We start from the raw sequence: 26,516 nt of genomic DNA on the forward strand, positions 1-26,516 counted from the left end.
TAAAAAATATTGTTTATGTTCTCAAACAATAACTATGAACAAATTCTTTTTGAATTTTTGTTTGTTATTTGTTTGTTATTCTTGTTTTTTTTCATCAATTTGTAGATCTCCTCATAGATCAGATCTGTATAGAAGGACTGCTATTGCAAACTATCTACGAGATCAAGCAACTATCCTCACTCCCTATGATAGACTATATTTATGTCTTCTCAAAGCTGATAATGTTATCAAGGGATATGTATTTTCGAAAAGCGAGTATTTATAAAGCGAGAATGGATATTGTGAATATGTCAAAGAGTTAACAGCCTCACCGGGAAGAAAAATGTCGACTCAAGGTGACCCATGGGTCTTCATTGAATGACGAAGAACAACCAATCCACAGGGCTGGCTGCAGCTGGCCCCAAACTACATTATACATCATTATACATGGGTGCAACGATATAGTTTCCCCAAATACTCCAGCAACATCAAAGTAAACTAAAAGTGAAATAGAAACAATACATACAGAGGCCAGAAATACCTGACTAGGGTCAGGCGAAAAAAATGCGACGGGTTAAAGTACTTTACATGTTACCGATTTTTTTGTTACCGATATTTTTTGATATTTTTCTTCCATTAATTTTGTGGTAAAATTTGCCGGGAAACTGTTTAATCTTTAAAATGTTTTTTCGTTGTAATGTTTGAAGCAAAATAGAAGGATTTGGACAGCTGAAGGTAAATTGGATATGCTGTTAAATATTTATTGAAATAAACTTTTAAGGACAATTGACATTTAGTGGCTGTTAATCACATCATGTGATTTAACACTATCCGTGTTTGTTTTAACATGAAACGTAAGATAAAGATTTTTACCGTCGACTCGATAGTTTCCGTTATATTCCAGTTCAATTTGAGGTTGATAATGCAATTGCAGGAGGGTTGTTTTATATGTAATGGTAAATTTATTGGCACATAACACAGATACCATACATTAAAAATCAAAATGTTGTAGTACAAATGTACGTAACAATGAAACCATATCTGAATTTTGATTATTTACCAAACTAAATTTACTTGCAAGTTGTAAATTCTAACATTGACAAAGCACGTTTTGAAAATTTTGTGAGTAACATTATATATAAATTCGTTTGATTTGCCTTTCATAATGGGTGCACCACAAGTTAACAATAGAACTCATTCTGTCAACCTTGAACTGTTTTTGAACCATGAAATTTTTCAAACTTATAATAAAAGTCCTTAACAAATTCTAAACTAATCAGATTTTATTAATGCTAAAATACCAGTCTTCCATAAATGACAATAAATGCAGACAGGAGCTCCCAACCGTTTGATAAAAAAGAACAGTTTCCGGGCACATGAATTGCATGGGATTCTTATTTCGGTGAATTGTTGAATACGCAAATACTGTGTGTCTTTAAAATACTGGTCATTAAATGATTGCCTTTTGTTACATTGTAAAATGAATTTAAAGTACTTTGGTTTTGGCAATAGATAGAATGTTAAAAATGTCAGATTTTACGGTCATTTTTTTCATATTCTGTAATTAAACAATGAAAAAAATACGCACAAACTAAGCACAACTTAAATAAACAGTTAATCATATACGGACTTTTGTTACTGCCCTTCATTATATACCTGATCTTCAGTTTTTATATGTATGTTTTTACATATAGTTGTGTTCGCGACATTGTGTATATAATCGTCTTTGGTTTCTGTTTTCACGGTTAGGCTGTGTATTTGAGTCCGAGTTGCACATTTACTTTTGTTACTTTGTATACATGTATTATTTTATGTACTTGGTTTTGGGTGTCTGTTTTCTAGTAGTGGTATTAATTACATATGGATTCTGAAAATTTCGAAAGATATTTTGGAGACCCTCAATTCTATATTTTTATCATCAGGATATAATAGCTTTAAAACCTATGATTTTTTAACACTATACTTCTATTCCCCATACTCCCGACTCAAAAACATTATACATCGTTGTTTAAAAAAAGATGGCTTACCTAGATACAATTATATAGTTCGTTGAAGAGATTCCTCAGATTTTGTAAAAATCATTCCAAATTATCTTCCAAATATACAGAAGATGTTTTACAAATGTTGCAATTTTTGATCGACAACATACTTGTCCAGTGAAGTGGACGCGCATTTCAATGAACGATCGGCATTCCAATTGGAACAAATTATGCCCCTCTACTTGCTGACCTATCCCTGCACTCTTATGAGGCTGATCTGATAAGAAAGAGAAAAACACCGTTTAGTTAGATCCTTTAATCCCAGTTTCCACTACATAGATGATGTGTTATAGTTTTGCGGACTTGATAATCGCATCTACCCCAAAGAACTTGAGATAAAGGATACCACAGACACCGTGAAGTCAGCCTCTTAGACCTACACTTAGGGATCGATGATAAAGGAAAACTAATGACCAAACTTTACGACAAACGTGAAGACTTTTTAATCAGAATTGTCAACTTTCCTTTCATCTGTGGCAACATTCCTTTAGCACCTACCTATGGAGTTTTCATTACTCATACGTTATACCAGAGCTTGCCGTAACTACTCAGACTTTTTGTATCGCGCTAGACTTCTAACAATCAGGTTTTTGGAGCAGGGTTATGTTGCTACAAAATTGAAGTCCTCACTACAGAAGTTTAAAGGTCGTCATCATGAACTCGTCGGATCATTACGTTGTATCCATCCTCACCATGAGAACTTATTTGTTCAACGTGTCATAATATTCCTTTCCTCTTTCTTCTATCCCGGACTTGACTTTTTATGAGCATTTCAGCGGATGTTTCTAGAAAAGCAGAGGACGCTCACCCTACCTATCCTCATTCACTTTTGTTCATTTGTGTGTATTATTTTAGTTACTTTATATTTTTGTTGTGTCTGATTTCCATACCTGGTCTTTGTCCCTGGATTACATTCTTTTGATGTCCGCTAGAATCTTGGTCCCCATGATTACTCTACCTATCTCTGGTCATTGTCTCTGGATTATATTCTTTTGATTTACGCCAGAATCTTAGTTCTCTTGATTACTATTGCTAAAGTTTTATTTTATTTTTCATTTGGTCGCCTATCTTAAGCTGATGGTTTGCTTGTAATAATTTCTTCATGTTTTTTTTAAAGATAATATTTAATAATCCTTTTCTAAATAAAAGTTATTGCAGAAAAAGAGGCTCATTCAGAAGTTTATAAAAGGGGTAGCACAGATCATTTTTGTAAACTTTTACAAACTTTTCCACGAATAATTGTTGAAGTTCAACTTATTTGTTCATTTTTCCATTGTCAGACTACATCAAGTGTAGTATAGTTCTTATTGCAATGATGTAAGTCTTTGTTTATGAAATAAAACACACATTTCTTAGAGATAGAAAAGAGGAATGCAATAAAGTTGAATAGTTTGTAAATGTACTACTTAACATTGCCATGCACAAACATGTATCTGTTTGACAAAAATCAAATCACTGAAATATATTGGAAGAAAACCACATCGTCTCATTTTAATGCTTTAGGGTCGAGTTTCGCCACAATTTGCACCTAATCATCAACAATACCTGTCTGTATCACCTTTGTATACCATGCGGTACCTGTTACTTTTTAATATGTCTAATTGTCGTGTGATTAGATTTTTAACCCTTTCACAAAATACATCATTTACACTGTAAAGTCTGAATAAATAGTTGTTATGCAAATATTGTTTTGATTCATTTACAGGTATGCTCCTTTTTCATATATTTTCCGTTTATTAACTTGTAGTTTTGTTTTGAAATAAAACACTCTTTGTTTGGCATAAATAGCCGAAGCTTTAGTGACTCACACTAAATTGTCAATTACCAAGGTATATCTACTGTATAATTTTAAAACGATATATTAAGCAAATGTGTTTTATCATTTATTTCATTTGAGTTTTGAATATCGCAATATATAACAAATGAATTTCATCTCTTTCCTTCCGGGTTATTATGGAAGTTCATATTGTACATGTCTTAGACTGTTGTGCGCTCTCTAATTTCATTATCTTCCGTTCTTGAACTGTAGATACACTAAGTGTGAAGATCATCTCTGTTTTTCGGTTGATAAAAATGCTTAAGCAATACACACATTTACCCCCCCCCCAAAAAAAAAACCCAAAAAAATCTAGAAAAAAAAGATATACAAAAGTGTCCCAAACAACTTGCTGCTTCTGCAATGCAGTAGGTATAATGTATGACGTATCTCCAGTTTCGTTACAGTTTCGTATTTTAAAGACCACACGTCACATGTTAGAAAATGCTTCCGTAGTTAGATGTGACAGAAATATTCTTTTGTTATTTGTTCTTATAGACTGCAATATATGGTACCATTTATATTTTTTATTTCATCATAGTGTCTTTTTTATCAATGTTTTGTTATTTAACGTTGTTACTTTGTTCTTTTTGAATATATGACCAGTTATAACTGGCTTTCTATAAATTTCTTTTTTTATAGTTTTGTGGGACTTTTTGTACACAGAGAAAAAATCATTACACGTTTAAACGTCTAGACACAAAATGTTTACTTAAAACCTATGTCATAGCTTGTTTAAACAAATTCACTATTTGCAGGGTTCTCAAAGCGAGATGTGCTGTTTAATTTAAAAAAAAAAACAAAAACATTCTTATGGAGCATTGGGAAAATAGGGTTTTCATTTGTGTGGTGTATTCTAAGTTGAATTTGACATATATTTTGAGGCTACAAAATAGTTGAGATTAGACCCATAGCAAGAACTTTGATTGATGTTAAAAATATCTTGAACGAACTGCATAAATAAATCTTTTAGAGTTAATGACAAAAATCCTATATTTGTTGTATCATGCGTCTCGTAGATTTTTATGTTATACCTATTGTGGGAAGCTGCATTGTCAACCATAAAAATGCGAGTTTTGAATACTGATGCACCAACGGCCGATTACACAAAATATGGTGAGTGTAAAGTTGATAATAATGAATGACATCATAATGTATTGATGGCGAACAAATATTCGTAAGTTATGACGTCATTAAAGAAAACTTCATTGTAACATCATTAATTACGAAAACATACACATAGTATTAACTGTGAAACCGACCAAAGTATTGATGGGACCTAAAGAATTTTATTTACATGCAGAAAGGAAACTATACAATTAGATTATATTATGTTATGTGAAATGACAATTGTTTGTGTGGTTCAAATTATATATTTTTTGTGATTCTATTTAACCAAAAAATTAAATGATTAAATTTAATTCCAATGTAGAAATTTAAATGCTTAAAAAATGCGCATTTAAGATAACAAAATTTGGCCAAAACATGAAAATAATTTTCTTCATTACATACAGTTGAAAGTGACAGTTTTATTCAACACTTTTACATTAAACATCGTTGTTACTCCAAAAAGACGGTGCACCAAGATACAGATATGTAGTACTTGGTAGAGATCCTCCACACTTTGTAAAAACGATTTCAAATAATCTACCAAATACACTGAAGTGTTTGTTTTCAAAAGATTTGATCTACAACATATCTGCCCAGTGTGGTGGACGCGTTTTTCAACAAACGGTCGGCATTCCAACGATAATAAATTGTGCTCCTCTACTTGTTGACCTATTCCTTTACTCTTTGAGGCTGATTTCATAGCAGATCTATTCCAAAGAAAGGAACATCGTTTATCAAAGAAAGGATCATCGTTTAACAAGATCATTTGATCTCCGGTTCCGCTATGTAGATGACGTATCATCTTTAAACAATCCTACTTGTAGGATTGAAATTGACGAGAAGATGTCCAGACGCTTGTAATGTAAAAGTCACTTTTTGAAAAAAATTCTACTCATTTATAAGTTTTGATGAAGATCAAACAACAAGATATGAAATATTGGGTCAGCTTTTAATTCCATACTTATACATGTACAACATTAAATTATCAAACATTTTCAAACTGTAATAAATATACCAGAATAACTAAATGTGTACTATAAGAATATTGTAATGGACAAATATAATTCCTCAATGTCAAGTTGACACAAACATTAATCAAGTTCTTCACGGGTTGTAACTCTACTTAAATAAAGTTTTAATTTTATTGTAAAAAATAGGGGTACATGATATAATACTCATCAAGTCTAGTCTCCAAACAAGTTTTCTAAAGAAAAGAAAAGCCATCTTCCTCATCAGTGTCATATTATAAAACATGCTATTCACTGTATGATAAATATTTAAGATTTTGTATTTTTTAGTCACAGATTGCATACAAATGGACTTAGATGATGTCATAGTACTAAATTTAATTATAAAACAGCATGTCTGGCACAAAACTTAAAAAAAAACAACAAATACAATCTACGGCGAATTGTCAAATGGGCAAACATATCAATAAATGATATTAAAAACCATGTATAACACAAATACAATGTCAGATTCAGAAAGTATTTTTTGATTAAGAAGAAAAGCCAGCAAAAATACCGAAGCGTCAACAGCGGGTTTGATTCAAATACGACACAACCAGAAACATGGCCTAAACGGAAACACGATCTACATACACAAAGTAGAGAACAGAATAAAACAAATACACAAATTAAGCATTCCTACCTAGAAGGTTAAGCATGTCTTGTTCTGTTAGCGGTATTCGCGATATTACGAGTTCATTTCTATAAGAATCTAAATCAATCAGTAATCAGTTAAGAATATTCATGTTCTTTGTTGTACGTGTCTGTTTTCCCTGTGTAGTCTTTATCCCTGGATTGCATTTTTTGATTTACGCTAAAATCTTGGTACTCTTGATTACTCTTCCAATGTTTTTCCTATTTTAAAAATTTGCTTTTCATATTTCGAATAAATTAGTGTAAGTAATGACACGTTTAGTAACTTCGGTAAATGATTCGTGCAGACGCTAGAAAGTATGTTTTAGGGTCATATGTAGACCCAAAAAGTCTTTTTATGTGTATTTTCCTCGCATTTTGAATACGAATATAATATATATTATCCCCTCTACTATAGGTAATGTCTAAATATTATCTGGTTTGGTGCTTTAGTCTTTCTAATATATATACATGCTCATATAGAAGACTTAATTTCATTTTAAAGAATTTACTCAAATCTGGTTACATCTCTGTTATAAAACTATGAATATTGATTTTAGATTTGTAAGGATAAGTTCAATTTTCACAACCACTTTTACATGAAAAGATTGTAGAAGAATAATTATAATACAGTAAAATGTGATATAAAACAAAATCATCCAGAGACAATTAAAAGACACGTTGTATTCTTTGTAACTATAGAATACCGAGAGGATTCAATTATTTTTAAACTTTATTCTTCAATTAAAACTGGTTTCTTCACATTCCAATCAGTCAACTTTTATCACTGGAGTCATCATTTAAACCGTATAATTTCAGTAGATTGTTAATACAGGTTTTAAACATAACCAGTTGACAGATTATGTAAGAGCAAGTAATAAGGTATATGTCCTTACCGCACGAAGCAGAGGTATTTTGATAGAAAAAATATCAAAGGCAGTAATACATAGTTGAATGCTGAAAAGCACAAAGCATGACAATAATATTCACACTCCATAACACTGACATCATTAATGATTTTAAATAAAAAATTCCATTTCAAACACAAGATGAGCAAGTCAAATGTATACTCATAATCAGATGGAAGGAGATCACACCCAAAATATTATGATAAACGGTGTAGGCGTTCGTAGTGAAACAGGTTTTTTCTTAATCAAAAATGTTTTATTTCTATTTTTGTCATACGGTAGGGTTGTTTACATGCTCCCAGTTTTTAGTGGAGTCCGAGTTGCTCATTTACTATTGTTACTTTGTATGTATGATTTTAGTTACTTTATGTTCTTTGTTGTGTATGTCTGTTTTCCATGTCTGGTCTTTGTCCCTGGATTACATTCTTTTGATTACCGCTATAACCTTGGTTCCCTTGATTACTCTCTTACAACTCAATACAAAAAAAAAACAAAAAAAAAAACAAAAAACAAAAACAAAAACACCTCAACGGAAATACAAAAAAGACATAATTTGATTTAGCATAGATATTTTAAATATTACTCTGAGTATAAAGGATAATAATTTTTTAAACAATTGCTCTGAAGTATTGACACTAAATCGAAAACCCTGAACTGTGCTAGGTTTTTGTTAGCAACTGTAAAGAATCATTTTTAAGCTACTATTATTGTTGAAAAGGTTCTATTCTCCGATTTTCAATTTGTATCGGGGACATTACTTTTTTTCTATTTCTAAAGTAATCCGATCATTTGTATGAAATACTTTTTTATTTTCATGTATTTCTTTCATTCCATGGAAAAAGAACAGTGATGAAGAATTAAAACTAAAAAATCAAATAAGACTATAATATCCAGTAGCAAACAAACAAACATACATATTTTAAAGAAACCAAAACTTTGCATTAAAAAAACTTAAAGTGCATTACTATTCAATGCTTTTCAAAGTATCACGGTTAAAACACATGCAACTGCCTTTGTGTGGTTTTATGTACTCAACGGCACATAAGTTTGGTGAAGGAAATCCTATATATTAAATCAATTAAATAAACATCTTCAATTACGTAATATTACGTCTTCCTTTTTTGGTTGTATATAGTGAGTCCAAATTACAAAAAACTACAATCCCACGAAGTAAAACATATAATTAATATAGAGAAAGATATGAAATATTTTCCATAGGACACCGATTTTTTTTTAGCTAATTGAATCAATGTTGGTGTTTATTTTCCCCACCGATTACATGTTCTTATACATTTAAATCAAACCAACAAGGTATGTTTTATGTTTGTTCCATGATGTTATGAAATTTTCTGCAACTTGTCAAGCAAATTTTACTAATCATACCAGTTTTAATTCCAGTTCAAAACTTAAGAGTAAGTATTAAAAAGAATATGACAAACTGGGGAAAGTAAAAAAACATGCATGTCTTAAACCCACCGATCCTAGAATCGGTTTGTGTCTGGCTTGTCACCGAGCGGTCTAAGGTTCTATCCTCTGATACGGAGATAGAATTCTATGAGTCAAATCATGCTCTCCCATTACATTTGGCGCCAAACTACGGTGTTTGTATATCTGTTTAAGCTATTGGGTAAGAGCTCATCATTGAATGTAGACTTTTCCGATGGGGAAGTGTGGTAGGACGGCCTACCTACATTGTAGTAAGTAATGATATTTGAATAACCATTCAATTGACGAGGCGAAAGGAATTAATCTTTAACCGAATCGGTTTGTTGCTGGCTAACCACCTAGGGTTCGATTTAGAATTTTCGTTCCTCGGTGGCGAAGGTATAATTTTGTTAGTCAAATCATTACCTTCTGCTACAATATATTTTATTTTCCATAAAGTGTAAGAAAAAATGTGATTAAGAAATAACGACATTTACATTACATATAGAACAGAAACAATTTAATGAACGACATCTACAACAAAGGAACTGGAGCTATTAATGAAAAAATAGCATGATTTTTTTAAACATGAATACTTAGTAAATGGAAATATACTTTTAGTCGTGTTTTCATTAGTTTGCTCTCGATATTGTGATGTAGTTACATCGTGAGTTTAATTACTTTAATAACTTTACAAACTAATTATGCTGGTGTTGATGTTTAGACATTTCAAGCAGTATACAATTCGAGAAAACGTGTCACATTGGACTAAGGGAGATAAGAAAAATAAACTTTTCGCTTCATTGGTACAGTATATTTGGTAGAATGATATTCGTAATATTTTGCTTCATGTTGCTCCATTCTTTGTGAACTTTTCTTGAACGTATACTGTCATATGCCGTGCTTGGATAAACTGTAATGAAACTGATATTCTTATTATCATTTCTGATCTAAACATGTTTTTACAAAAAAAAGCAATTTTAGACAAAAATCCATTCTTTGAGTCATATGTTACTGATCATAGGCATGTGTAACTAATGTATTTGAAATTTCAATTTCCGAATACTTTCGCTTGTTTTTAATCATTAAAACGCGATGTGAGAAATTGCCATCTTACTGACATATACTGTGAAAGTTCTTATATTCGTGGGTACCAATTTTCGTGGTTTAAGGGAGAAATGTCAGTTCGTAGATTATTGAATTCGTAGATTTGATACCTCTACCATTAAAAGGAATGGGAAATTTCTATTCCGTTGGGAACCAAATTTCTTTCTTTAACTAAACCACGAAAACCACGACAATTAGTACCACACGAATAATAATACTTTCACAGTATCATACAATGGATGTTGATACAGAGATAATTATACTTTATATTAGATCAGACCTACGGGCCCATGGAACTGTAGAACCGATGGTAAGCTGCTTTATATTAGATCAGGCCTACGGGCCCATGGAACTGTAGAACCGATGGTAAGCTGCAAAGTTTACAAGAAATGATCAGCAGAATTTTAATACCCTTTCCGTTCTGGCAGACAATTTACTGCCTGCACTAATTTCAATGCACTAGATATCTCGACAAAATTTGCTATATAGGTGACTAACCATGTGATATATTATCGAAAAAATCCAGAGCATGAAAATATGTACATCTATGACTGTTTAGCGATTTCTATATGTCAACCTCTGATGGTATTGTGTAAGGCAGTAAAATGTATGCCACAATTTACAGATACAACCTCTGAAGGTACTTGATCAATCATTTTTCCCAAAAGAATACTTATTCTCATAATTTACTGATATGATCAGTTAGATCTGGTTAGCTCATGGTATTATAACACTTTTTAATTTTGATTCGATAATGTTTTTCCCTTTGTTTAATTCGTTCGTATAATTAGAGAACACATTGCAACACCAGCAAATGTAAAAAAGTCTAAAGAATAGATGGGTTACAGTCAGGCCAGTATAAACAAACAAAGAAAAAAACATGTATCCTGTTGGATGGATTTTCATTCGGAGGCAATTTGACATTGTAAAATGGTAAAATATCAACTCCAATTTAAAGCATCTGCTGCCAGAACAAACAGCACCTCCAGAACATAATCTATGACATAACCATGAAAACGACTGTTGAAATCTGTACTGCTTAAATGAAGAGTGGCAGTTAAAATTCTTCAAATGATAATTCTATCGCCACAACATGTACATGGAATTTAAACTGTTGCGAAAAAATGTCACCACAGAAGTTGTATAAGCCGAACAATCAATAATAATACACGGTAAGAGACACACGCTATTCAGATTGTAATAATGCGGGTTTAAAAGGGTATGATATTCTGTATGGTACATCAAGTTTTCCAGATTGTTCGAACAAATAACACATAACAAAAACTTGGCAATTAAAATGTAGAACGAGCAAAATGGCAAAACTCTTTTCTTCTTGACAGTAAAATAGGACAAGTACTTTGTGCCAGATTGCACTTGAAGAGCTGCCTTTTTTGTGATCTACTGATCCTGTTAATCTTGGTTGATCTTTAGGATATGTGAGTCAACACGTCCTTTCTGGTTGATATGTACAGAAGTTATGATCACAGGGTTAGTACCTCTTTGAGACAGACCAATGAAAGTTGTATGTTCTTCTTTTTGGGACTGAAGCTCCATACTCGGCGGGTGTTTCTAGAAAAAGCAGAGGACGCTTGCCCTACCGGTGCACCTGGTCCATGCTCCCAGTTTTTAGTGGAGTCCGAGTTGCTCATTTACTTTTGTTACTTTGTATGTATGACTTTAGTTACTTTATGTTCTTTGTTGTGTATGTCTGTTTTCCATGTCTGGTCTTTGTCCCTAGATTACATTCTTTTGATTACCGCTATAACCTTGGTTTCCTTGATTACTCTTCCATCAATTGAAGAAAATCAAGTGTATTTTTCAAGGTACAAAATCTTCACGAGACCTTTTGGTTCACCGTGTCATTATTTTCCTCTTTGTCTTTTCCGGACGTATCATTTTATGAGCAACTCTGATGTGTTGCGAGAAAAGCAAAAGACGCGTACTCTACCGGTGCACTTGATCCATTCTCTCAGGTTTTCGTTGAATCGGAGTTGCACACATACTTTCGTTTGTGCATGTGTGTTGTTTTGGTTCAATGTTGCTCGAACTGCTTGGTCGCCTTCTGATCTTGGTCCTGTTAATATCCCTTAATTTCTCTTTGAAAATTAAACATTTTATTGATATTGTGTGGTATTTTGAAACTATATTTATTACAAATGAAATTTGTTGAACCTAAGATGGAAAAAATATCAAACCAATGAGCATAAACACCATCAGTGTTTAATAGATCAAGGGTAATCCCCTACTTATGGTAGATGTGCATTGTTGTACCATAGACTTGGCTATGACACGTTGCATAAAGTATTTAAAGCAAGGCTACAACATTTAGAGACAAAACATCGCTAGAACATCGATATTGTTTGTTTATCTTACAAAAACATTGAAAAACATCAGAAGGTAGATAATGTTTTTTCAAAATATAATTATGTGGAAGATATATATGTTATGAATGCTTCAGATGATAGTTTAGGACTAACATCTATCCTTAAGATTAATGTATCTTCTACAGACTTATTTGGACTGAATAAAATATCTAAAGAAAAAGAACACACGAGCTAAGTATGTAATAAAATCAAGGAGGGATCAATGAGCGTTAGTACTTTGGCACGTTGGCGCCGGTCTCAAATGACGGACACTATGCTCTTCATAAGATCCCCAAATTATTCATTGACTTTGATGTATCATACTTAATACTAGTTTTATTCTTTTATTCTTATAAACAGTGAACACACAACATTTAATATTTTAAATGATTAAATAAGTTATATTTTGTATTATTATTCTTGACTTTTCTATATTCTATATTCCCAAATATAATTTCTCAATTGCTTTGTACGTAAAAAAGTGTAACTTGCGTTCCCTGTTATCTCAATTAGCATGCTTTTTTCTACAAAAATCAATACCTGTTACACACCAAATCTTCATCACGATTTTATTCATTATCTCGAATGCTAAGGTCGTTTCAAACCATAATTTCAAATTCGAGGCACAATACACAGGCAAAATTAGTTCACATGATTTTCACCTGAATTGAGCAAATAAACTTTGTCATAATTTTCATATGAAAATCACGTGAATTATTCACATGAAAGTCAAATTAAGTGAATTTCACTTAAAAATCATGTTAATTTCATGTGAAGTATACATGAATTTCACGTGAAGCTCGATTAACATGAGCTTCACATGAAAAATATTTCCTGTGTATACGGGTACAAATAATCGAAAAACGAACAATTGCAAATTCTCTTAAAGTAGACCGTACCGTTAACAGAGAAATAAACTCGTGAACTTAGGACCTTAATACCATAGAGCTGCAACGATACTATCAAAATTGTAGGCAATCTGTTCAGTCCCGTTGTAGTTCTGTAAATGTGATGATTTTTTTTCAAGTCAACGTCGCAAATGTAGTCATGGTCATAGACAATTCATTTGGTAACCCAACATAATCGCTTTGTAATATTCAAGGAAAACATCATGAGCAATCACAAGTCTGTGCTAACAGACTTCAGTATTTCTATAGGTGATGCTAACATGACTCTTCCTCTTCCTTGTGGCAAAAGTGTCTTGACAAATAGAGGCAACTATATTGATGGGTCTGCCAAATGTTCGACACGATCCCTTACAACTAAACTTACGGAGTCAAAGATGGTCAAAAGAGTTTCCAATTGTAGATTCTTCCAAAATTTAAAAGATCTACAAGAGTATCTTTCTTTTAGTAGCCTTTTCGTTTCCAGAAGTATACATTTTTTCCCTCGTCAGTTCTACATGATCTTATTCATCATTGATTTTATTCAAAGCAGGCAAGGGAACTAAAAGATATGCTCTTGTTGTATTAGGTAGAGAAAAGGCTTATTTTGTGATAAAACCGCACTGATTGGCAAAAAGAACTCCAATTTTAATGTTGTTAAGTAACAGGTTTTGTAATAACGGACATAAGGTGATTTATCCATGTAAAAACCCACCAAATTCACTTTTATTTGTTACTCAATGACCGTTAAAGACCACAAAACTGGTCTAAGTTTGTCATTTGGTTATTACACTTTTTGAAATAAAAATTATATAGACTGTGTATGTAATTGGCATTTGCAAGAGCTGAAGTTCTTGATTCGGTTTGATTTGGTTGATTTTAGTGGAAGATCGATGTATGAATTTCTGAAAAGTGCAGATCTAAGAACAGAAAGGACTATTGTTACTCAAAAGTATCCCAAATTGTAGACCCAAAAAACCCTCATTTGTTCGGAAGTTTTTCTTCACCATGAGTCATCTTTACATTAGGCAGTGTCTGTCTGAATTTAATATGGACTGATACTGAAAATGTTGGACTTTAATTCTGATCGACATACTTTTCGTCGCGTTATGGGGGCAAGTGCACTGGAATACCTATGAGAACGAATTGTGCACCACTCTTAGCTGATCTAGTCTTACATTCGTATGAAGCCATATTTTTTACAGAGACTGTTATATACAATCGTGGTGACTTTCCTTTCATCTGCAGCAACATCCCTTCAGCACGTGCATTTGGAGTTTTCGTATCACAAATCATACATTATGCCATAACTACGCAGACTTTTTGTATCATGCTAAACTATTTACAACTAGGCTTCTGGAACAGGGGTATGTTGCTACAAGATTGAAGTCTTGATCACTACAGAGGTTTTATGGTCGTCATCATGAGCTCGTGGATCGTTACGGTGTATCCATTTGCACCATGAAAACGGATTTGTTCAATATTTCATAGTTTTCATTTCCTTTTTCGTCTACTCTGGACTTAACTTTTAATGAGCATATCGGCGGGTGTCTGTAAAAAAGCAGAGGACGCTTATCCTACCGGTACACCTGGTCCATGCTCCCAGTTTTTAGTGGAGTCCGAGTTGCTACTTTTGGTACTTTGTATGTATTATTTTAGTTACTTTATGTTTTTTGTTGTGTTTGGTTGTTTTCCATGTCTGATCTTTGTCCATGGATTACCTTATTTTGATTTCGGCAAGAATCTTGATCCCTTGATTACTCTTACAGACAAAGAGAGAAGTGAGTCGCCCAGTCCTTCAATTGCAGTTTCCGATAAATAAAGAATTACCTCCATGTAATCTAACCAAACTTGAAATTAAAGAGAATTATCTTAGTTTGTTTGCCACATACATAGACCTTAACTTGTACGTAGGTAAAACAGGACGTTTGGAATCAAAACTTAATGACAAACAGATGATTTTGACTCCCCAATTGTAAAGTTCCTCTTTCTAAGTGGCAGTGAACCCCTCATCTCCAGCCTATGAAGTAAAGGTGTTACAGTTGACCAGTTACTGTCGGTCCTGTTGTCTGTACTCAGAATTTCTCTGTAAAGCTCGGATATTGTCAAATAAACGTCTTAACAAGGGGTAATTCAGCTTAATATTTTTTTTGTGGTCGATATCACAATTTGATTGACCGAAATGAAGGTTTTATTTTACGATTGAGACAAGATACCTTTAATTAGATCCCGCGTCTTACCAAACTAATCCTTTCCGAACTTGACACTGCTTTGCCGGAGTTATGTAGCTCCTTTAACAAAATTATATCGGAGCAAGTCATAAGCGCTAGGTCATATGATTCACTGCGGTTGTCAAATACAATTATAATTCACTCTACTATCATGTAAGGCTGTTGAAATTACACAGATACATTTGATTTCTTTCGACATCTCCAAGCTCATTCTTGACACCATGTTTATTTTTTGCAAAAATTATTGCTTATATCAAGCTCAAGACCAAAATGTTCTGGCGTTTTTAAATATATGTTTTATGACAGTTCTTTATAATCACAAATTAAATGTATCTATTTGGGACATTTTTTTTGCCATTTCAACATTGCTACTTTGTTGAGCTACTAAGTAAATGGTATCGCCCAAGTGTGATTTGTTTTTAATAAGACTGTTTTATGGCTCATGTCAGGGAGCAGTATTATTGTTTGTAGAATTTTACCGGATAGTACATGTACTCACTTACAATATGGGGCTGAACACTAACATAACAAGAAATGCTTACCCCCACCACCGTTTTTTTGTGGCTGTCAATATTGCTAGCGCTTTAGTTTATTTTTGTAACGTTTTCCTTATCTTCAGTTTTTATATGTAATATATGTATTCTGTTTGCTACATTGTAAATATTGATGGTCTTTGTTTCTTGCTCTAAGGTTTCAGGCGTCTATTTCGATTTTGACACATTTGAATTAACCCACTGTTGATGATTTTGGTATTTTTGCAGATATTAGAGAACAAAAAAATATCAAGATATAAATGGCGTTTGTCTAGTTATTGCAATGGATGCGATGGCTTATGTCTGATACAGTCGCTCTGTATTGTAAAGTTGGATGGGGAGGCAATCGTCTCATGCTTTAGACGGGTCATTCGTGTTTTTGTTGAATCAGATTTGAAGATGATGTACATATATGACTGCCAACATTTAAAGACCACAAGACGCGTAAAAGAAAAATTGATTTATATATGTCGTTTTATTAATTTTCCATATAATGAATTATTGCTACCAGTAATCAAAATTACCAACCAAATGATATTTAACTCATACAGTTGTAACGAGTGAAACTACATATAGTACTTTTACCTCATTGGTTTTACATGATTTGAAGCCTTTTGTTTTGTGTTGGAGACCCAATCACATCTAGAATAACATCACTAGCTACATCTCCATAAATCTACAAAGTATTATCAAACTACAACATATACACATATATGACATCCATAAACTAGAATAAACATAAAACAGTTTGATAAACAAATAAACAAATGAATAGGTTTAAAGTGTTTGCATTGAACATATTAGAATTTCCATGTATAAAGTTATTACTGGGCTTTGTATTTTCAAGATATGTGAATATTGAAGTAGCAGTTTTATTCAAATAACACAAGAGGTGATTCATGCATCGCCATATTCTTTTTGTTTCTCATTTTGAAACAGTTACACAATACATAGCCAGTCTTACCTTTTCATTTTGTTGTTGCAATATTGAGATAAAAAAATATATACTATAGAGTGTACGTACAATTTGCATCTTGTTTCCATTTTTGATTTGTATGATTTATGTTCAGAAAGATTGCATATTTTTCTCCAAAATACAGACCTCTACAGAAGAAGGACTTTAGTTCCATACAAATATGGCGTATGTAGATCGATAAAGCAATGTTTTCTGGTGTTTTTTTTTAAACTACAACTAACTTTACTACCATTAATAGTGTCTAAATTTCATATCGATTTGATAGTAAACTATAGTGTAAAAAAAACAAAAAACGCACACATAAAACAACCCGCCGACTCCCCCCTCACAAAAAAACAAAAACACAAAAAAACAAAAAAAACCAAAAAAAAAAAAAAAAACAAAAAAATAAAAAAAAAAAAACACAAATGTTATGAACATGTCCTTACCTTAAATGTTATATTGTTTAGTTGCTTGTCTGCAATAAAGGATAATTTATATGATAACATATTTCATAAGTTGTAACATGGATAATTATAAATTGGATCCAGGACGGATTTTGGTGAAAACTATAAAGGTAAGAGCTATTACATAGTCAGTAACATTCCAAGTTAGGATGGTGGTGATCTGATCTAAACAGACTACAAAACAACAAGAAAAAAGACATTAATGCAGACATAGTATCAATGTTATATTATTTTTAGGTTCTAAGTGAAATTCAAGTAGTTCGCAAATTTTTTTTTAAACCTTTAAAGGAGTGCATTGGAACTCTGTTTTTAAATATAATTCAGTTGATCGCAATTGAAATTATGAGAGACTCTTATTTATACTTTTGAGAGGTATTATTTGGTATGTTCAAGCGTGGAAGTCATAAATGAGAACGAGACTGGTCACCAACATTCTTGAATACAATGGAATAATATGAATCATTAATTGACGCATTTACAATTTACAATTTTTTCCCGGCAGAACATGAGGATTTTCAGATTTTCAATGATTTTAACACTGAAGATAAAAAAACTAAAAAAAACAAAAAAACAAAAACAAAAACAAAAACAAAAACCAAAACCAAAACAAAAACAAAAACAAAAACAAAAAAAGCAAAACAAACAAAACAAACAAAAAAAAAACCAAACCAAAAACCAAAAACAAAAACCAACCCTCCCCCACAAACAAAACAACATAAAAAAACAAAAATCGCAAACAGTTTTTTTTTCATTTTATGATAATAAAAAAAGGTTAACGAGCATGATTATGTATAATATTATTATCAGAATCAGCAACTTATGGCCAGATTATCATAAAATAATTAAAAACGGTATTTTATAGTATGTAAATCTACAGCTTACATTTTTTATTTGTAGTCAATTTTTTCCTTTGTTAAAACAATACGCTAAACGACGAAAAATAATAATGTGGTATTTGGATTACAGCCTTTGTGCGTTATATCGCTGTATATATGGACCATTTACCCGGTTTTATCGCAAGGTATAGTACTTCAATAGGGAAAACAGCAGAGATAATAGGCAACAAAATATTTGATTATTTGATTTTAGTACTAGTCAACTAGGAAAACAACAAAAGTACAAGACTTTTACGTTACGACTTTCGATGGCAGCTCATAAGCTCGTTGGCTTGTATAATGTCCATACTGTTACAGTATAAACCGTACAACTCCATAGTTAAGTTTGCGTTGATACTAAATAACGTCACAACCGACAAATTTTACAATCTCCGAAACAGAGGTCCTTGTATCTCCTATGTCAAACAAACACCTCTGCCACGTATGCTCTGCAATTTTGTGTCAAGTCCCTCATTATGGATAAGTCCCGCCTCCTATTGCCCATGATCACATAATTTGCATGGAAATAATAACGCCCGATTGAGTGCTAGATCAATGTATGATCCAAGAATAAAAAATGTTGAGCTCATTTCTTTGTATTTTCTCCTTGAAAATCATTTTTAAGTGAATTATTTTATTAAATCAAAAAATAATTTATTTCATACGAACCAACAAATCATGTAGCACTATATTGCTTACGTGTAAACAGGTGTCCTCCACCATGGCGCAACGTCTATTTAAGCTGGGATGGAACATAAAATGTCTGAGTCCTCTGCAAGAGGAAGTTATTCAAAGTGTTAAAAGCCATAAAGAAACCCTTAGAGTTTTGCAGGCTGTGGAAAGAGCATGACTTAGCAGCTTTTGCCATACATACTGAGAGGGACAGTTTTAGTGTTCAGTCCTCTGCCTGCTATTCAAAGAGCAGCAAGTGCGACAACTTAACGTGTCCGTCCTTAAGACGTGTATACTAGGTACAAAGGTTTGAATTTATGTTTGTTTGTCTGTTTGATGGGGTTTAACGTCCGAGCAGCAAAATTTCACCTATATTCAGACGACTTTCTGAAATCACACATTAATGAGCAGATTATCATGAGTTTTAAATCAAACAAATCATGGGAATTCAGATATAATTAGACGTTATTTGAATAAAGGGGCGGAGTATTATTTAAATGACGGAGTGCCCATTGCAGATGTTAATACAGGGAGGAAGGAGCTACTAACCTCTGTTTCGGAGAATTTTATTGAGGAAATTGCAGATGATATGTCAAAATGAATTGGACCTTTGTTATGCACAATGTTTTTCGCCTTTTAAATGGCTCGCAAAGGCTGAAAAATCGTCATTTAAATCCTTTTAAAAAGTCTGAATTTCTTCGTTTATCAGTAATAATTGTTAAAGGAATTTCAAGTGAATCATCGGATTCATCTGATTTGTACAAATCTTTTGGTTATCCTAATATATTTCAAAACGTTTCCCGGAATGAATGAAACACCACATAACCGACTCAATGTACATTTGTGTTTCATTCAGACTGAAGAATCAAAGAACATCTCGTCTATTCCTAAAATTGATAAAAATATTGCACTTTATTTACGCATATGTGACATGTAAAAATACCGTGATTTTACACAATATGACATTTAATTGTTCAAATTTATTTCATTGCATCACGAAGAAACGAAGTAGAATAAGTATGGAAATATGTAAAAATCATTTGAAATTTGAAGTCAAAGCCTATGCGTAAATGAATACAATAACATACACCTAAAATAAATTATTTCTAGTCTAATTCTATGACGGTACTTTTTTTCGTAGGTACCAATTTTTGTGGTTTTATTAAAAAGTGCTGATTCGTGGATTCTCAAGTAAATGGAATCCCCGTCCCCAAAAAACAATCGAAAGTGTAGTTATTTGCTCTTCGTTAAATGGCTGAAACCCAGTCTGTACCATAAAGATATACAATTTATTATTCTTAAAAACGTAATATTAGAAAGTAATTAAAACAATCTTAGATTTAAACATAATTCTCTTTACAACATTTAACAGCTATCAACACTGATTGGATTACTTTTTTATATTACAAATGGTGTTAGTTACACCGCTAACAAAGAAAAGACTTGCTTCCCAAGTTCTTGCACAATTATAACCCAATCTTAGACAAAAATCGTTTGATGTTACACGGTTGTAATCAAAGTCCTTTGAAAAGAAGTCAGATAGTTGGAAGTATATCACGTACAAAGCCAGCTCCCACTTACAAATGAAATAATATTTAAGAACTTTAATTCAGTTGGGATTAAATGAACATTGCATGAAAACAATGGTTATCTTTCACAAATGACATTTTACGGTTGTTTTACACAATTCAAAAGAAAATGATTACACAAATGATTACATAACAATCATGAAGATATGCATGGTCATTTTGTTAGTGAATTTAGCTTGAACTTGCAGGTAAACACCGTAAATCGATGGTCTACATGTAATTCGGGGATTACACTATCCACAAAAACCACGAGTATTGGTACCCAACGAACAATAGTTTTTTTCACAATATGACAAAAACGTAATTTCTACTTTGAATCGCCCAGGGGTAGGTGTAAGAGGTGATTTATCGATGACTTGAGTGTGGTGTCATTTTGATTTGTAATAAATGCCTGGAATTATTTTTTCTGACGTTTTGTGACCGTAGTTTAAATAATTGAAAGGAGAGGGAAATGTAATGTAACATGACATACTTAGTCACAAAACATGCCATCGTATTATTTGGACAAAATCCAGATAGAAATACAATACTATGAAACTTCGTCGCTCTGTCTTCAAAGATGTTGTTATTTGCATGTATCTATCGATTAACATCCATATGACATATACCTTTAAACGTACATGTATTTATCTTGTGTTTTTTTTCCTCAGAAATGTGTATTAAAAAGAGTAATCAAGGGAACCAAGGTTATAGCGGTAATCAAAAGACCAGACACGGAAAACAGACCTACACAACAAAGAACTAAAATCATACATACAAAGTAACAAAGGTAAATGAGCAACATGTGTTTTCGAATTGGAATAGAAGATTCTGAAAAGACAAAATTCGACGAAAATTTGCCAGAGAGAATACATGTAAAAATTGAGTGTATTGATAATAAACTAGAAGCAAAGAGAAATTTTCAAGAAAAAAGACACTAAGATATCTTGCACTAAGACAAAAAAAAGTTCTTATTGAACAAATGCAAATTCCGGTACACTGTTGTCCTGTACGTATTTGTCGTGCCCCGTGAAGGTCCGGATGTTAAAAATATAGTTGAGATATTGCTGCTCGGACGTTAAACCGCAACAAACAAACAAACGTATTTGTCGTATAGTAATCTCATTAGCATTAGAGCTAAATTTACTGGAAGATTGAAATCCATACATAAATGGTAAACAGAAAGTACTCCAGGCCTCTCCTACCGAAGTAGAAAACCAAATCCACTAACGAAATTTCATTTATTCTCGTTTAAGCAGAAACCAGAAACAAGAAACTTCAAAGCATCTACGACAAAATATCAGAACAAAAGACTTAATCATAGTCAGCGTCGAGAGGAACACATAAGGGTGAGAAAGAACCGTTATCCCGAGAACGGTTTTGACAACATCAGTGAGTTAAATCCTCATCGGTACCATGTTTACTGGACATTACGTTCTTTATTGATTATTTATTAGTTTTGTAGAGATGGATTTAATTTATTAAACATCTTTGTTATTACTGTGGTTTCATTAATGTTTGACGCATTATCTTTGTTTGATTTACATTTAGTAAAATTGCATATTTATGAATATAAATTCCCGAAAATATAAATTTCCCACTAAAAACTGAAATGCTGTATATGAAAAATTGAAGAAGGTATGCAAATATGCAGTTCATTGAAATAGGCTAAAAACCTTTATTAAAACATTGTTTCCTTCTTCTGTCAGTAAAATCGGGCTTTATTGTACAAAGTACATATTCATGTACATACGTTTCTTGTTACTTGCGACAACGGATACCGTAATCCTGATACAGAACGTGCTACAGAAGGGACATTATTGTTATTTTTTACAGTGTTGAACAATACTTTAGAAAATCAGAAGAAAAACATTATTGATCACTTGAATCTCGCATTCCTAGTATTTCCAGTAATCAGTGACTATCAAGTCATCAACTGGTGTAGTATTGAATTGAACACGAAAGAATCAAAATTCAATTTAACTTCAATGCTGAACGTTTAAAAATGTATCCAGGTTTGAAAAATTATTAAAACAAGAGGCATATAGTGCGGTTACTGAATTCGTTGATTCCGAGAAAGAGCTATTTTGAAAACGACATAAAATCCTCCAAAATGCTGCTATATATGGATGGGACACGCTTCAAGAATATCTTTACAGTCATTTGACTGATGACAAAGATGATGCAGCTGATTAATGCGGAGCAATCACAGGAGCAACTCGAAAGAGGAATCCGTTTTCCAAGAAACAGTCTGATCGTCCAACAGAGAAATTTAGCGGTTCTGGTGCATCGGATGGCAAATTATTCTACTTATTACATTTAAGAGAGTTTTGTATAATTCATACAAAGATGTGTATAGGTAAAATTTTAGATGTATGGAGTATTTTGTATTGGTTTTTGTTTTGTCTTGATTTGCAGATTTTCTTTCTCTTGAATTCATTTTGTATCTTTTCAAATTGTGGCAGATTTTTTCGTATTTCACTTTATAATAATTGAATATTATTAAACAATATCTTAAAATCAATGGTAAGCTTACTAAAAATGGTTTGGTACAATAAATCTCAATTAATTGTCGTTCTTAAACACATGGAATAAATTTTACGTTAAGTATTGTACATCGATAAAAGATTTACTTGAGATGAAAGATTTGATCGTGCATGAATATTGACCATTGAACGGATAGGTTCGCTTGTGATAAAAGAAGGTTGACAGCGGCGGCACACTAGTGAACAACCATTAAAAATAATTTGAATCCAGAACTGTAAATTGTTTTTTATGTGGGCAAAAGCGAGATGAAACTGAAAACTGAAGATCTCAAATTAAGTTATTTTAGCTTTTTCCTCTATATTTATAAATAATGTCAAGAATTTGGATACGTCAAACAACACCGATAAACACGCATCTGCACAGTTTAAATGATAAATATGGTTATAAATTAGTAAAAATATGGTTAAACAATGATAAATAAAAATCGGATTTTTTCTTTTAATATCTTCTTCCGTTTTGACACAAATGAACAAGAACCATAGAAAGCACTATTGATAGTCATTAGGTATATATTTTGATGATGCAAAAATACTAGTTTTAATAATAAATGTACCGAAAAGCACCAAAGAAATATTAAAATAACAGTGGGCATACTTAGTCAATGAAAACACTAAAAAGATATTAAAATAACAGTGGGCATACTTAGTCAATAAAACATTTTTTGCGATAATTAGTCCTGTTTTTGGCTGATGGTTTTTCTACAAAAGTAGTTTGCAAGCGAATGGTTTTATTCTGAATGAACTACAATATATATGGAAATATGAAAAGGTAGGTTTTGAAGATTTATCTTCAGCACAAACGGAAATGAGAGCTCAAACTTTAATTCGTCGTATTATTAGTTATATGACACGAATTCATTAAATCAAATACTGACTAGTCATATTTCATGTATTTGAAGTTCCCATATGTCATTATAAAAACGACGTGCCATCAAGATTTACCAAAAATTTTTTGATTATTGTGAATTTTGGAAAAAAAATCAAATTCAAATGTTCTTGATTCATACAAAACGTACTTGCTTTATCCGATGTTTTTTTGCTTTATTTCGATAATTATCGACGATTCTGAATGTATAAAATGACATGATGTACATTTTGAAAGAATGAATTGTTTGGTTTTTGATTTAACAATACGTAGGAACCATTTTCACGACAAACGTGTAGTTTTTATAAACTTTTCATATCATACAAGTATTTGTCTTTGTCAGAAACGTTGCGTTTATGAGTCGCAACGTATTGAAATTATTGAATTGAAAAGAGACAATGATAATCGTATTTTAGGCTTATTAAATATGATAATCTTTATATTTTTGTCCATGAATTTCAGAAGATCCATGGCAATTGTTCTCGTGAATGTCTATTGCTGTAACGTGAATAATTGATACTTTATTGGTCAATTGGTATATATATATATATATATATCTGAAAAATTTTCAGTAAATGGAAGAGTTGTTTACTGTCAGATCAATCTATATCTAGTGAAAAGGAAAATACTAATAACCCATATAATAACCCATAATTAATGCAAAAAACATAAAGATAAACTGTTTAACGATCAGAAGTTAAAGTTTAAAGTTGATGAAAACTCCAAAAGAGATTCATCCTTTGAAAGGATGTGAACAGGTATGGTGTACTAGCATTCAATATAAAAAAAAATAGGAAACCTACATTTAAAAAAGGAACTGACATGGAGAAACGCAACACACACAAGAGTAGACCTTAACTACAAAATAATGAATACTTACAGAGATCACCAAAAGGTCTTTAACACAATAACAAATGCAATAAAATCTACGGAAACTTAACGATGACACTTCTTCAAAATAATTAAAAAAAAAGTGAAATAACCACACAAAGACACATTAATGACCAACATCTAACTGCGTTAAAATAAAGAATACTCAATGATTTGAAAATCGCGTCGAATAAATATATAAAGGGTATTTGATTAACCCATCGAATTTTGTTTCAAAGAGTGTGCTTTATAGACTATATTTCCGTTTCAATCTGGGTAAGCAAACACCTTTTTTAATTAAGATTACTGGCCATCTGACATAAACTGCCACTATTCAGTGCATGCAGGAAGCTTAACATTTCAATTTTGTTGTTACGTCACCTAAGATGCATGATGTCTCAATAGATGGTATTCTTCCTTTTATACAAAAACCTCTTGGAATTCATCACATTCAAACTCAACTCTATTCTATAGCTCTCATTCTTGTACACTCTCTTTACAAAACAAGTCTTGGCACTCCTATTTCTGAACCTACCTCATCATTATACAGACTTGTTGCCATTATTTTGGACATTGGTTTCCACAGACTCTTTAAACCAGTTGGTGCGAAAGGTCAAGATGAAGAAACATGATCATTTATTTTTCTTCCGTTTGTCAACAAAGGTGTAGATTTCATTTACATCCTCCATCGTTGTTTCTCCAAAAAAAGATGGTGCACCTAGATATATTTATGAACTCGTTACAGTGTATCCTTCTGTACCATGAAAACTGAGCTGTTCAACGTGTCATAGTTTTCCTTTCCTCTTTCGTCTACCCCGGACATGACTTTTATGAGCAACTCGTCGGGTGTTACTAGAAAAGCATAGAACGTTGCACCTGGTCCATGCTATCAGTTTTGATCCTATCATATATATCTATACTGTAATATAATTGGGGACCGTTTTAATGATCACGTGGTTCATAGGTTTCAGGTGGGCTAAAATACAAAATAAGCACAAGAGTATGAGAACTTGTTTCAATAAAATTACAATGTCAAGCATTTGTACTTGTCCTTAATTATGTGAATAAAGTACATCAGGTATATATAAAATGACACTTAATCCCTTGCAAATCTGTTCGGAGCTCTTGATATTATTTCATGCATTGTTTGCTCTCCTCTTTTCCCATTTATTCACTACCCTACCGGCACAACTGGTCCATGCACCCAGTTTTTAGTGTAGTCCGAGTTTTTCATTTGCTTTTGTTACTTTTTATTTATTATTTTAGCTACTTTTGTTCTTTGTTGTGTATGTCTGTTTTCCATGTCTTTGCTTTGTCGCTGGACTACATTTTTTCTTATTTCCGCTAGAATCTTGGTTTCCTTGATTACCCTTTATAAGAAGTAAATATCTTCGAATTTTGTAACTAAATATGAAAAATCCAAGGGCATATGATTTTTTGTTGCAAAAAGCATTTACCCATTTAGGATATCTGATACATAGAGAGTAGTTGTCATGTGGTCCTTCAACAACTTTAGATGAATTATTGGTAACTCGGATATGCATACATTTCTATTCATGACGAGGAATGTTTAATAATTAAAATATCTTGGCTCAAATGTGTTTCCGATTATCATGACACAACTGTTTTAAAATTAAATCTCTAGATTTCGAATAAAACAAGA

The sequence above is a fragment of the Perna viridis genome, chromosome 5 (genome assembly GCF_037379345.1).
Source record: "Perna viridis isolate PV_CMFRI_1.1 ecotype Kerala chromosome 5, ASM3737934v1, whole genome shotgun sequence".
In the NCBI taxonomy this organism is placed as follows: Eukaryota; Metazoa; Mollusca; class Bivalvia; order Mytilida; family Mytilidae; genus Perna; species Perna viridis.